The following is a 16,056-nucleotide window of genomic DNA, read 5'->3' as shown; positions in this document are numbered from 1 at the left end:
TTCTGTGTTTGATGTCAAGGTGTCTACATCCATGTATACTTAGAAAGCACCCCCCCTACACACACACACACACACACACACACACACACACACACACACGCACACAAGAAAGAACCTTCCCCACACACAAGGGAAAGAAAATAATTGAAACAGATTTCTTTTTTTGTAATATTCTTTTTTTTATTATTAACTTGAGTATTTCTTATATACATTTCGAGTGTTATTCCCTTTCCCGGTTTCCGGGCAAACATCCGCCTAATCCCTCCCCCTCCCCTTCCTTATGGGTGTTCCCCTCCCCATCCTCCCCCCATTGCTGCCCTCCCCACCAACAATCTACTTCACTGGGGTTGAAACAGATTTCTAAAGTTTAATTATTAAAACATAATACAACATGACAATATAATATAATAATACTGTGATAAAATTTGGAATAGGAAAATTTAAAAAAGAAGGAACAAAATGCATGTAGATCTCAAGACCCATACTTTCATACACTCAGGGATCTCATAAAAACAATAAGCTAAAAGTAAAAGGATCCGTAGTTTGAAACAAAATATAAATAAAGCTGATAAAAAAAAGAAGCTATGACATGGAGCTATGAAACACGAACCTTCAAAAGATGCCACTAAGTGTAACACAAGACTTCATTTTCTGTTGGACATCTACTACTTTCGGGCATGCAGCTAAAAGCACAAGAGGTGTTTGGTTTCCAGGTGAGCTTCCTGAAGACTTTATTTGCAATTTTAAGTGATTATGATTTGGAGATAGCTTCTGGGCTAGGGAGAAGGCATATGTCCACTACTCCATTAAGCATGAAGACTTCATTTCATACAAACTCATGGACTCCTTGTGCGTGTAGCTTCAGTCTCGGTGATTTCATATGGGTGTCGATACTGTTGATTTAGAGGTTATTATTTCCCGGGAGTCTTCCATGCCCTCTGACTCTTAGACATTTTCTGCTCTGCTACTTCAGGATTTCATGGGTACAGAGAGGAGACATCCCATTTGGAGCTGAGTATGACATGATCTCTCAACCTCTACATTTTATATGGCTGTGGGTCTCTATATTTGTTCTAATATGTCTTAGAGTTGCCATTGCTGGATAAAACAAAATGACCAAAGGCAAGTTGGGGAGGAAAGGCTTTTACTTCTATATTTTGTCTATCACTGAAGGAAGTCAGAATAGAAACTCAAAAAGGGCAGGAACTCAGAGGCCAGGGCAGATGCAAAGACTACGGATAGGTTCTTTTTAATGGTTTGATCGCCATGGCTTGCCCAAGCCTACATTCTTATAGGTTTCAATATTATCAACCCAGAGAAGGCACCACTCACAATAGGCTATGCCCTTCAATATCAATCACAAATTTAAAAAAAAGACCTCCAGGCTTGGTACAGCCCAATTTTAAAGAGGCAAATTCTCATTTGAGGTTTCCTTCTCTCAAGTGTCTTCAGTTGTATAAAGTTGACAGAAAACTATGCAGTCCATTATCTATTTCAAGAGGAAAGTTCTCTCATGATGTCTGAGCAAGTGTCTAATCTGTGAGGGTAGCATAATGTCATTCAGAATTCTATTATTTCTATGTTCTTTTAGTAGAATAGTAGTATTTTGTTTTATTGTAGGACCCTGGGCTGTCTCAGGTTGTCGGGCTCTCAAACAGTGTTGAGTATGGGTGCCATCTCATGGATTGAACCTTTAGCCAAATTAGATATTGGTTGGTTACTCCCACCAGCTGTATGCCACCATTTCACTAGCATATTTTTCAGGAAGGTGATCATTGTGGACCAAAAGTTTTGTGACTGGTGGGCATTTACATTTCCCCCTCAGCAATGTGAAAACTGTCTTCTTACATGAAAAGGTGAAAGTGAGTACAAGTGAGGCTTTATGTAGCCACTGGCTTGAATTTTCCATGTTCAAAGGGCTGGGTAGGTGCTGTCTTCAGTAGCAAACTGGTATTCTTAAATATTCTTATATTCTCATGCTGGAATAAAATGAAAAGAGACATCATTTACCATGTAAAATATAGCATTTCTTATATAATACTCAGTGTGAGAAGAGTACATTCAATTTCATAAACTTAAATACTGCTGTTCATTAAAATTCATCAGTGTAGCAGAGGATATTATTATGCTTTGGATATAAAATATAGTGGTTCAACAGAAAATGAGATGGATTACTTCAGATTGAAAGTTTATTAGAAGAGTTGTCAGAAGTCAACAAGAAGAAGCTAAAATATTACAGGTGATCTTCTTGAGATGGGTCCGCCTTGAATTAAAATCTATGATGGATTTGCTCCAGTATGCAAGGCCAGGATAAATCGATATTATGAAAATTTTCTGCTTTTGATATGCTTTTCCTGTATATAGATATAGATATAGATGATAGAAAGGTATAGATAAAGGGAGAGAGAGAGAGAGAGAGAGAGAGAGAGAGAGAGAGAGAGAGAGAGAGGGAGATGATATATCCTCAGGCATTAGCCCAACCTTTGGGTACTGTCTTGTACTGATTCTATATAGAAAAATAGATTCTTAATTCCTAATGATGATCCTATAGGAATTTCTAAAATTATATTAGTAGTTAGCTCTCTTACAGTGGGATTGCTATTAGGTTTTCTCTGAAAGTCAAACTGCAATGATAATTCTGCCAGTCTTTAGTGTCATGAGTTAATTGCTTCTGAGATAGCAATTAGACATCTACTACTCAGAATACATTCCAAGAGGTTGTAAAACCATTAATCATAAAAAAGAAACGAATGATTTACTGTAGGTGCTAAAACAGAAAATAAAATATTGACCAAGTTTATCTATACAAAACTTCACTAATTCCTACATCACAAAAGTTATGGTTCTTAACTCTCCATGGACCTGCAGAGCTGATGACACATGATGTATGTTTAGTCAGATAATTATTTCCGATGAATATGCACATTGTAAACTTATTTGATTTATGATTTGAATTAATGTGTAAACTAGTCATGAACTTTTTGCCATGTGATTATGTATTCTGAAAGATGTTTAAGTGCTGAGGACAAAGAGAAAAGGGCACTCCTTATTTTCTTTCCTTAGCCTGGATCTTCTTAATTGCTATTCACTCTTTTTCTTACATTCCCTTTCTCCTGTATCTTAGGAGACTATTTCCCTCCTTTTCTTAGAGAGCTTTCATAGTTAACATTTTAGAATTTAGAAATAAAGTCAAAAATCACATTTTAATTTGTTCTTTTTCTTCTGAGACTTTAACTAGCAGGATGCAACTACTATGCAATTCCTAAAGACATACAAAAAGGTTACATTACTTAATCCTTGTCTTTAGGCTGCAGGTGTTAATTGCCTAAACCAGCTGATTTTAATTCTCAGAGAAGGCAGGAGGTTTTTAGGACCTATTACAAACTTTCGGCAAGCATTTAGTATAGTTAGAGAGCTAGAATCTCTGGATATCATCAGACTTTAAAATCCTACCTGAATTTGACTCTGTCTCATTTCAACTGTCACCAGGCTATAGGCTACCAGCAGTTATTTATACCATAGACATACAAACAGTGAAACAATAGCATTGGGGGGATACTGAAAAGACTTCAAGCCCCAATGCCAAAGACAGAGAGCACAGTAGGTTCACAGAAAAGGAAGTAGAGCTCATCTGGTAGAAGGAGATTTTTTTTTTTTTTTGGTTCTTTTTTTCAGAGCTGGGGACCGAACCCAGGGCCTTGCGCTTCCTAGGCAAGCGCTCTAACCACTGAGCTAAATCCCCAAGCCCGGAGATCTTTTTTTTTAAAACCCTTTGAGAATGGAATCAGATACAGAGCAAGAGCCTACAACCAGGCTCTCTGACTCCCAGACAGGAAGCAAGAAATGAGGAATATGTGTGTCGCTGACAGTGTCAATCAAATCAGTGCCTTTAAGTTGATTCACTTCCTAGGTGTGACATCTCCAATATCCTGGTAGGTGCCTGCCAATATGTGCAAGAAAGATTACAGCTAACCACCTGCTTGATTCTAACAGCAAGTTTTTATCAATGTGTGCATCCTGCTTATTATGTGTAGCTTGATGTCTATATGCAAGTGAGGGCTGGCACAAGTTTGGTCAAGGCCTACGATTAGATAGTAAAAAGTAAGTCAGGGACAAAGTTTTGGGAAGGCAAAGGGGAAGAGGAAAAGAGAGAGAATAAAAATGGACAGAGAAGAACGACCCAGATCTGAGTGGCCTTAAATGGTCATAGGTAATTATGAATATTTCTTATGGTATGGATTACTCTAGTTCAATTTATCTAGGTGGGTGGTTTATATCTTTATCAATTGGTTGTGAGTTTGTGTGGATGTATTGTGGATTGAGAATTTAACATATAAATCTGATTGCTAAATTATAGCTTATTGAGTCTTGATTTTAATGGGTTGTTTGGAGTTTATACTTTAACCACCAGGGAGCAGTTGCTGGGAGTGTGGGCACAGTCCATGGCAGGGAGCTGCAATAGGCCAGACACTGCTGAAGTTCGAGTTCTGATTTTATGGGTAACTGGGAACAGAGAGTTCGCAGCTGGCCAGCCGAGAGTGACTAGCAATGGAGCAGAGACTGCAGGGATTAGAGGCTGGCTAGCTAGCGGTAATGTGGTATGGTGCCACAGTGGAACTGGCCACCACTGAGACGAAGGTACCCCGCAGATGCCATGTGACCCTATGGTGTCAGCACTAGAGTGGGATAAAAGGTCCATTTATTAAATAATTACCTCAACAATTATGTACTAAGAGGCCATAGCTTCAATCTCTAGTACAAACCCAAGCGGAAGCCAGCAAACAAGCAAGCAAGCAAGCTAACAAACAAACAGTAAAACCACAATAAAAATGAAAGGTGTAAGACACAGCTCAGAAGAATGCTCCTATAAAGCAGAAGTATTAGTATCTAAGATCTAGATCATCACTGAACATTAAGAATCAAAAAGTTGAATTGAAACAGAAGTGATCAGGCATTGTACATAACTTGTTTCATTACAATATATAAACAAAAACCCACTCAAATACTGGTTTAGAGCTATACAAATTGTAAAAGAATAAAAACATGACATTTTAGTTGACAGAGATTTCAAATCTTATGAAAGGCTAATGAAAATGTAAAAATTCTATTAGGAAAACTATTTGTCTTTTTTTCACAAAGCTCAAAGCTCCTTATTTATATTTTACAACCTGAAGAAATTTAACCTCTAGGCATTCGCTTTAGATGAAGTTTTTACAGCAGTGGCAAGTACCATTTTCCTGGAAAATTCTAATACAGTTGCTGTATGTTCTTGGATGTTTAGCAGTACATTTGTCTTTTCTTGCTAGATGTGAATAACATTCTCCAGGTGACAATTTGAAATTTTTCCAGATATTGCCAAATATGAAGATAAACTGTCCTTACAGTGTCAAAGTTGTATAAATACTTCAAAGTAGTAGCCATGACACAAAGATAACTTTATTTTTAGCAATAAAATTACTTAGAACACCTGAAAACTCAAAAAATACCAATAATTTTTTATAGATTACATGAATAATGTACGTTATATTTCCAATATAAGAAAATGGCAAAAATATTATTACTTATTACCTGTGAAAGTCATATTTTTTTTCCATATTTTTGTTTTATATACACATTTAATTAATTGTACTATACATACATAATATATAATTTTCAATGTATATAATCTAGATTTAATTATGATTTAATGGTATAATAACAATAGTATTAAGTATTTCTGGATGTGAAAACACAGTCCTTCAAATATTAATCCCTTATTTACAAATCATGAAACCATGTACAAGAAGAAATATACTAAAATTTGTCTTAGTTTTTCCAAGATAATAATTTTACAAAATATGGAGATGAAGATGATTATTCAATTCATGAAAGTTTGTTTTAGATGATTCCCTTCCCTCTACTAGAATTTAATACCCTAGAGGGGAGGCACTGTGGTTCTCAGAAATATCAGATCATTGCATCTAAGTCTAAGCCTGATTATGAACAGATACAGAGGCAAGGATTCAGAGAAACAAAGTAGTTTCCATGGACACCCTCACTGAAAATGGAACTGTCAACCATTGATTTAAAAGATTACCTTTCTGTGTCTATAAAATATAAAAAGCATCCTGATATTATTTTCATACCACTTAATCAATCCACAGCAAACTACTTGAGAACTTGAAGCAGGTACAATCTTCAACTATGAGTTTTCCTGACATGTACGAAGCAAACTACATAGATGTTCAACATCTGTGATGAGAGAATACTGTCTGATGCACAGATGCTCTCTGAGGCAGATGTTGAAGCCCACAACATTATTAAATTTGAAGTGCAGCATCTCTATGATATAGTAATTTAGAAAAGAATATTTTTAAAATTCTTGGCAGAGAAAAATCATTTGATATCACATACCTGGGTTACATAATTTAATATTTACTAAAGATTAATAAAATTAACTACTAATGCTAATAATAATTAAAGGTAACCATGCATATTTAGATGATTAAATCACTTATGCAGATCCAAGCATAATTTTACATCAGAAAATAATTAAAATAACATTGTCTATTTTTAAAAAGAATGTGACTAAGATTTTCTCTAGGAATTAGAGAAACTATGTGTATGTAATATTTGATTTTAGTTTTTGGTGGGGGAAGCTTATCATAAGTTACAGAAACAGAAGTTTTTGCTCTTTTTCTCTGGGATTTTTATGCTGCGACAGAAGGAGATGCCTCATAGATGGTATTCAGAACTCTAGTAAGCCACACTTTAGCCCTGTAGTGTGTCCTAGACTGTCATTGAACCAGGTCTTTATCTTTCATTTCCATAAAGCTTGAATCACAATTATGAAGCACTGTTCATGAGGACACTTGTTCCTCACCTAGTCAGGCATTAAGGATGCCTCAATTCATCTCCAAATATTTTCTCACTGACTTACGAAAGGTGAAACATATTTCCATAATTTGTCCTGAAATTTCAGGGATCCATTCATATAATTTTTAATGTATTTATTTCCATATCAAGCTTTCCTAGATTATTCATATATCTTAATCAAATACATTTGATTTTCTGAGAAGAAATTCATGATGCATCTGTAGCAATAAAGGAAAGAGAAGCTCCTGATTAGAATTTCTTTTGAATCTTGACGTTGGCATCTATTTGATTGGATCATTTGATAATCTATGACAAGAACTTACTGATATAATTCTTCCAGACATAAAAGTAAACAATATAACAAAGAATGATTGTAAAAAGAATAAAATGTTGTCACTGAAAAAATTAAGAAAGAAAGGTGAAAGAAAGAGAGAGAGAGAAAGGAAGGAAGGAAGGAAGGAAGAAAGAAAGAAAGAAAGGAAGGAAGGAAGGAAGAAAGAAAGAAAGGAAGGAAGGAAGGAAGGAAGGAAGAAAGAAAAACGGGCTTTTTTTTTCAGGTGAAATACAAGCAGAGGAACTCAGCCCCTAGGTATTGTGTGGGACTGACCACTGAACCCATACTCTGGGAGCCCAGAGCACAAATCATCATACAAGCAACTTGGCACAAGGAAGCTGCCAGCAGCCCTCAAGGCTCAATCTCAGAACTATTAGAAAGCAATCAGGAATAGGATTAGACCTTACTCAGAGCCAAGCTGGGACTTCAGATGCTTGTCAGATTCTTCTGAAATAGAATTGCTCTCTGCATCATCTTATCAGAGCAACTCCATCTGACACAGTCTGTGCTTAAGACACTGGTTCTAAAGCAGGCTGTCTTTTGAAGATGCCTATAGCACTATTGTTGCGTCATACATTTTAACATTATGATGTTTTTAAATAAATGACAGACTCTAGCTCTACTTATGTTTCAGTTTTACTGTCATTCTAACCAAACACCTAGGTGATGACCTAAAAGAAGAAAGTCTTTATTTTGGCAAACCTATCTTAGAGTACAGTCTAGTGTGATATGATCCTCTGGGTTTGTGAAAACATCATTGTATCATTGGAATAGTATGACATCAGCATCAAGCAACTTCAGGACATTCAGAGAGGAAGCAAGGAGTGAACTAGGGGACATAAAAACAGATAATCTATTTAGGTCTATTTCCTCCAGCTATTCTCCAATTCTTCCAATTCTCCAATTTCTTCCGCCTTATCAATAGCCACTAGCCAAGAATAAAACATTCATTGTACAAGTCTTGTCGGGCAAAATTCACACGCAAGCCATAACCATTTAAATTGTGTAGAATAATCCATATTCAAAGTTGCATATGTTACCTCTAGTCTATAGGACAAATCTATTAACTACAACGAAGGTGACATCGTGTCCACAGGACTCATGACTTCTTTTTAAATCAATTTTCAGTTAAATAAGAGCAATTTTTTATTGTATTGAAAGCTGGCAACAGATTTATATTCTGCAACAAAGATTAAGATAGATCTGAATATGCATAGGATACAGAAGCAGTATGGTGCAATATATTCAACAATGTGTTACCTTAAACAGATGAAGTGAATTTCACAGATTTTTATAAAGAACAATGCTTGAGCTGGCTTGGACGGCAGTCTGATGTGACATCATACTCATGACTTTGACAGACAGTTCTCTACAACTCATTTTGCAGAAGGCCCATTGACCTTTTCCAGATTATCTTGTACAAAAATGTATCTTCTACTTCCTTGCCTGGGACATCACTGGTTTCCTTGTCCTAGACAATAACATAAACAAAGTTTCTATGCCACACTTCTGACGTCACTAAAGAGCTTTTTCCTCTGGAAATATTTTATGTGATTCATTAACCTCATACCGTTTTATGGGAGTACAGAAGAATAGAAAGGACGGTATGAAAATTCTGTCATTGCTCTGCTTCTGTATGAGCCTCAGCTATACATATGATCATTTTCCACGGTGTTCTCCAAAGCTCCTTCATGTGTAATCTTCATGAGGCTTTGCTCCTGTCCTGAGGCTCTGTTGTTATAACATTTTCTAGATCAGTGTATCATGTAATAAATAAGAGAGGAGTGATTCCTACCTAAAAGTGAGGCTAGATATTGGCCATTTTAGTGCAATTTCCTTTGAAGCAGGCCATCCACATAAGGAATCATACATCAATATCCAAGAGTATTTGCTTCCTTGAACATGGTTGTATTGTTTGAACCTGTGAGTCAGGCAGCCCATGAGCTCTCTCTGTAGCCCAAGAATATGAAGGATTTTCAGTTATATCAGAATAAGCAAGAAACAGTGTAAGCAGTGTGTTGGATAATCTAGATGTAAGGCACCTGCTTCAGTCAATGTACAAATGTACAGGGTCTATTAAATATTTGTTTCTCTTTCCTGCGTGAAAGCCACAGAAATATGGAGAGTTGTTAGCTCTAATATGTTAGATAACATCACAAATTGCTTCTCTAAAGATAATGCTATTGTTTTAATGTGTATCAATGAGAAGTTCCTTTAAATAAATATGGAAGTGTTTGAAATCGGTATGTCCAATGGTCTAAGAAAGGACCTAAATGTATTACACAGATTATTCAATTGAATGTGCTAAACAAACCCACAGATTATTTGTTTTATTAGTGAAGTGGAAAGAAATGGCAGTTGTGCAAGATCACAAACTAGTGGTAACCCAGGAGAGATCAGCTGCAGCGTAGTGATCAATGCAAACCCTCAACTCTTAACCTACTTACCATTTATTGTAACACAGGATTTAAAATTACATTCATCTATAGCATAATAGAATTTTTTTTAAATGTCAAGTATTTCTTTTTTTCCACCCAAAATTTACAGCACAAAATCTAGGCAGTAATTGATCTATTCTAGTTTTCTAAACTAATCTGGCTACATTCTAGCCAACATCTCTGATACACGTGCATTTTTTGACATTGTTCTGGATTTCTGTTCTTCAGGCATTTTCTCTCATAATGTCTTCAGGACCTCTTCTTTTTTTTTTCCTTTTTTTATTGGATATTTTTATTTACATTTCAAATGTTATCCCCTTTCCTGGTTTCCTGTTCATAAACCCCCTATCCCATCCCCCCTGCTCCTATGAAGATGTACCCCCAACCACCCACCCCTTCTCCCCTCCCCTGACATTCCCCTACACTGTGGGTCCAGCTTTGACAGGACCAAGGGCTTCTCCTCCCATTGGTGCCCAACAAGGCCATCCTCTGCTACATATGCAGTTGGAATCATGGGTCTGACCAAGTGTACACTTTGAATGGTGTTTTAGTCCTGGGATTTCTGGTTGGTTGGTATTGTTCTTTGGGGTTGCAAACCCCTTCAGCTCAGTAAAGGAAAATTTTACCAAGACCCTTTCCTTTTAAATTTTGTACTTATATATTCCTTTCCCATTCAAAAAATAAATTTACTAAGCAACAATTACCCTTGGTAGATATAAAAGCTATTTATGTAACATTATTCTGTCACCAGGTTCTTTCCATGAACTCATCATTTTTACTGTTTTGCCTCTTTATTCTCTCTGACTTATGTAGATAAACATAGTTTACAAATTATGACAGTTCAATCTTTTGCTATCCAATAGTTCATTCCTTTCACTTATCTCTTTGCACTGTCAAGGACCTCCAGAACAATGATATTGACGATATAGTGAATATTTGTCTTCTTTCTGTTATGAACAGGCTGTGCTTCAGTGAAAGGTTGGTGTCTATTGGAGGTTTGTGAGTAAGTAGTATGTCATATACTTAATAATCAAATTTATAAAACAGTAAAAATGTGTGTACTAGTTCTCTGTATATCAGTCTAGACAGTTCTCCAGTACTTTATGTTGAGCAAAACACTCAGTGTGCAGAAAGATAGAACAAATTGCCATTTATATAATTTTAAGTATCTGGAACAATACTATATATCATTTTGTATGCATATATTTTTAGAAAAGTTTAAAATGGCCTACTGAAAGACAAGCATCAATTTTTCAATAGCATTTGCATCTGGAAAGAAATATGAGGAAATGTAACCCTACGAATGTAAGCAACTCAATTTTATTAATTATTTTGGAGATTGTATGAAATATACAGTATATTAATGTTTGTGGTTAACTAGGTTTGATTTATGCTCATATCAGAACAATTTTCCCTGTACTCTTTTTTAACTAAAAAGAAAAATACATTGTATGCCTGCTACAAAAAGAAACAAAGTGTCTTTGCCTAAATATTTCAAGGAAATTTTCAAAAAAAAATAACATTGAAAAAATCACCGTAAAAGCTTCTCTGGGTAGGAGAAAAGTTCCTTGCAAATCAGATTGGCATTACGCTTCCTAGTCATAACAGTGATTATGAAATGTCAACACAAGAATACTTTTTGGTTGTGAGCCTTTAATGGCTAGGCGATCTCTCCAGCTCACACGACTACTTTTATCCTTAAGAATATGTCTCCTTCTAGTATTCTATCCTTAAAAATGCTACTGGTTAGACTACTCGCTGGCAATCAATGCGTTTTCAGGAGGTTGGTGGTGGAGTACATGATCAGCATTCATTAGATCTCTACAATCTATGGGCCTCAAAGTGGGGAGTATCAGGAGTGGATGTACCCATAACATTTACATCTTATGGCTGTTCACCACAGTATGAGCATGTGCTCTGAGAAAGTGAGGTGCTAATCAAGTCTAAGAGAAACACAGGATACGGGAACTAGTGACCACAACCGAGATAGCAATAATTGTTGTTTTTTTTGTTTGTTTGTTTGTTTGTTTTTTTTTTGAGAGTATGAATTGTTGTTTTTTAAGATGTTGGCCAAACCTACCCTTGACTAACCCGAGCAAAATGGAGCAAGATGACAAACGATTTAAGTCAGGATGAAGTCCTGAACAGTTGAGGAACTGCGATGTTGGGAAATGACTTAGAGACTAGAAAAACTAGAATAAATACAGCAAATAAGGTCGTACCTGCTACTATAGGCCTGGTCAAATTCCCAGGGAGGTCAGAGGCCCTAGGGTAAACCTATTATTCTGGTTTTGTTGAATGGACATGTTGCCCAACTGCCTCCTAAATGTTTGTGTTTATACCCACAGACTATCGCCTCTGCCTTATTCTAAGAAGCTTCAGTGTACCATGTGCAGTGTGCAGCGGTCAGTTTAAGGAGTCATAATTGACAGAAGTACTGAGAATAATTTAACTGTTGAGTGCTGAGGCATAAAGAAGTCATTGTTATCACACCCCTCCCCAAGCTCAGAAAACAGAAGGGGCAGAGACTGGGGAGGAGTGCTGTGAAAACTGTCTTCTGGATACAGCATGCCTCTTACACTCATAAACTCAATGAGGCTGTGCTTACCTGCCCAGGACATGCACAAGAATAAAGCCATTGACCGTTGAGTATGGATGGTGTTCGGGGACTTCTGAGGCCCCACTTCTGGCTGAGGAGCTACTGGTAGTTAATGGCAGGTTGGGGAGAGAAGAGTTACTTTTCTTCAGGGTCACAACCACTGAAAATAACCCCCACACCTGTGCTTCTGCATACTACTGTGCCATACATAAAAAGAAAAAGACATGAAGACGGGAAGCAGATTTGTTGGGAATAAGGAAGGGTTCAGGGGGAGTGGGAGAGGGAGAGGGATTGGGGTGGGTAATGGGCTATGAGAAAAATATCATATACATGTATGAAATTGTCTTAGAGCAAATAAAAGGTTTTAAAAAAATCACATGTCAACAAATAAAGGAAATGGAACTAGGAGAATGTACAGTAATGGCTCCCAGTGGGACATGCCACCACTTCATTTGCTCCCAGGTGGACTTGAGCTGAAATGTGGGATTTGCACTGATCAGTTGAAACTTTGGCCAACACATCCCAAGATAGCGGCTTGAATAGTGGATTTTTAGTGAGGCATTCACACTTTCTCCTCTAAAGCTCCCATGTGTGGAGCTGCCCACGGTTGTCTGTGCTTATGGAGCAATTCAGGACAGAGATGATTTCGTCTAAGGACCCAAATACAGTTTTCAGATAAAATAAGGGACATCCAGTTAAATTTGAATTACGGTTGAATATCAGATAAATGTTAGCTCAGTTTCCTACGAGCACGCCCACATCTGTATCATAACTGTGTAACTAAGCATCCTTTCTTTCCACTTGATAACTATGGCCGTCCTAGCCGTAGGAACAAGCCCCTGTCTGCTCTGCCAGCTTACTCTAGCCATGGTTAGTGACTTCAGCCAACAACAGCAGAACTAACAAGGTAAGCCTAGTACAAATTACTGATCCATAAAACAAAAAGCAATTAAGATGACTGTTCAAAGCCACTGATCTTTGGAGTGGTTCTTATGTAGCAATAGATAACAGATACACCAAGTAAAATTGTGCTTGTTGTCAAAAGTGCAGTTAATTAAGGCAGAGGATAAGCTCTGTGTTTGATGGAATATAAAAGAAAATATCTATTGAGTCTTGAGCGTGAGAACCGTCTTGCTAAGTGTCATAATACCCTTGACCTTGGAGCTTAGAATATTTCCAAGCAACTATTGTAGACTGAACTAAAACAAAAGCCAACCACAGGCATTCTGAGGATCTGACCCTGTCACACAGGCTGGGGCAGGCTTGAGAAACGCCTAAGTTCTTCAGAGAGATGCAGATCCACATCCCCAGGATACAAGGCATTCACACTCCTCTGTGGCTGATGTACATATTGTCTTTGGCTTGCCATTAGCAAAAATAGAAAACCAGAACACAGCTCCATGGCTCTAGGAGGACCTCTTCTTCACACATACTGTGTTACTCATCACTCTCCCGTTCCCATGGCAGACGAAAATCCTTCTCTATTCTTTCTTTTGCCCAACAATTGGCTTATCAGATTTTATTGACAAGGCAGAGAATAAATGATGAGTATGATTACACAAGCTTGAAACAGGAAATATTTGTAATAAATATTATAATGCCACATGTGGATTGCAAAAGATGTGGGAGCAGAGCAGTCAGCATTTTAATATTACAAGGATAATTTTTCCACAGAGCACAAAAACATTAACTCTACCTTTCCCTCTTTTCGTCCAATAAAAGGCTCTTTTTATAATAATAATAATATGTATACAATAATAACAGCTTTGAAGATTATAGGTAAGGTTTGTATTAAAATGTCTAGTTCATGCATCTTTGGAAAATTTGGATAAAATATCTATTATCTATCCTACCTGGGTAACTTCAGAGTTCTGTACCTAAATCATTTTCTATTACAACTTGCATTGCTAACCTAGAAAAATCTTCTTTGACCTAAAAAAGAAAATCTTAAATCCTAAACAACTTACTGTTAATCTACTCCATAAACCCATCAGACACTTGAAAAGAAGTAAATAGTGCCTGAATATGTAGGAAGTGAAGACTAGTAACTTCCAAAACTATGGAAATGAAAGAAAAATCTGAATCTGGCTGTCTGGATCGTACCCTCTAGCAGTCTATATAGTGTTGGAAAATCCATCTTCAGCCTTCTAACCTAGAATATCTTACAGCCATTATTTAGTAAAGCAAGAATTATAAATGACTGCTTACCTTGTCTTGGCAAAACAGCAGTCAGCTAACCTGTGTTCTGTTTGTCAGGATTGGACAGCATTCTATCTGCAGTTGAAACAAGAAAAGTTTTTGTTTGTTTTTGTTTTTGTTTGTTTGTTTGTTTTTTTGACCAGGGGCATCTTTTCACATTTGAAGCAAATGCCATATGAAGAAGGTTCTTTGATGCTCATTATCTTTGGAGTAGACAGGAGATCCTGACAGGGACAGACGTGTCTTATTGCCAAAAATATCTTTTAATAATAAAACAAACTTTAATTGCAATATTCTGTGGATCTCTGTTTTTTATTTTAAAAAACCATCTGTCTATCTATAGTATATCTGAATTTTCAAATACTGTTTGCTCTTAGCTATTTCATATCAGAATTGCCTTGAAAACATCTTTGTTTTTTTTCTGGTTTCATGGCAATTTTAATACATTCAGATATACATTTTGTTTATGAAGAGTTATATTACCATGTACCTGACTTGAGAATGCCATTCCTGTTCCTAAAATCAATATGTGTTATTTTCATTTGCAGAATACTGTTGCTTTCAAAATGCAGTTATTGGGGTGACTCAGTAATTTATTCAACTCAACAATCAAAAATAAGATAAATTATTCTTAGGTTCCTTTCTGACTTAAGACCTGCTCATCCCCCAGGCAAAAATGGAAGTACAAGGATACAAAAAAGTTTCCCCCAAATTACTTTAAAAATATACCACATTTATTACCTAATATATTTTTTATATTTTGTTATTTTATTTATTTACATTCCAGTCGTTGCCCCTTCTTGGTCCCCCTCCCACAGTTCATCATCCTATTCCTCCTCCCCCTTGCTTCTTAAGAGGGTGCTCCCGCACACAAGGCCTCCCCTTCACTGAAGCCCCCTTCCTGCAGCCTGAAGTCTCTCCAGGATTAAGTTCATTTTCTTTTACTGTGACCAGACCAGGCAGACATCTGCTGTATATATGCCAGGGGCCTCTGACCAGCCTGTGTATACTCCTGGTGGCTCATTCTCTGGGAGTCACCATGGGTCCGGATTAGTTGAGTCTGCTGGTCTTCCTATGGGGTTGCTCGCCCTTTCAGCTTCTTCAATCCTTTCCCCAATTCAAACTAGGGGTCCCTGGACTTCAGTCCAATGGTTCCATGCAAGTATCTCCCTCTGTCTCAGTCAGCTTTTGGCAAGGCCTCTCAGATGATATCCATCCCTGGTTCTGTCTGTAAGGTCATCACAGAATCACAATCAGTAATTGTGTCATGTCTTGGTGACCTACCATGAGATGGATCCCAAGGTGAACCAGCCATTGGACTGCTCTTCCTTGTCTCTTCTCCATAAAACGCCAAATATTTCTAATGATATTAAAACCTTTGTTATATCTATTTGTCTACTAGTGGAGAAGAATCTGTATACTTCAGTCCTTACTAATCCCACATGCTATCATTTTTTCATTGCTGACAATAATGCCTGACTCACAGTGAAAGCTAAATTTAAATGTGGATTGAAATCATGAGTGACCACATGAGGGGCACTTCATGTTTGGGCAGGTGTTCATGAGTTTTGTTATCATTAGGTACAGACATTGCATAAATGAGATTCCTGATAGATCAGATTTCTATCTCA

The 16,056-nt window shown here is 36.9% G+C and overlaps 1 long non-coding RNA gene across 3 annotated transcripts; it reads right to left on the bottom strand.

The window, feature by feature from the left end:
* Positions 1-701: 701 nt before the first annotated feature.
* On the bottom strand, positions 702-15,624 carry LOC102553529 (uncharacterized). 3 transcript variants are annotated; one of them, XR_595927.4, is made up of 4 exons: positions 15,422-15,624; positions 14,435-14,500; positions 8,450-8,660; positions 702-1,979 (listed from the first exon to the last, which is right to left on the bottom strand). It is a non-coding gene; the product is annotated as an uncharacterized LOC102553529 (long non-coding RNA). The 3 variants fall into 3 exon arrangements; XR_001841200.3 differs by having other exon boundaries at positions 15,464-15,624; XR_010057591.1 differs by having other exon boundaries at positions 14,435-15,624.
* Positions 15,625-16,056: the final 432 nt, after the last annotated feature.

Source organism: Rattus norvegicus, chromosome 14 (genome assembly GCF_036323735.1).
Source record: "Rattus norvegicus strain BN/NHsdMcwi chromosome 14, GRCr8, whole genome shotgun sequence".
NCBI lineage: Eukaryota > Metazoa > Chordata > Mammalia > Rodentia > Muridae > Rattus > Rattus norvegicus.
This window is presented reverse-complemented; position numbering and strand designations above follow the sequence as displayed.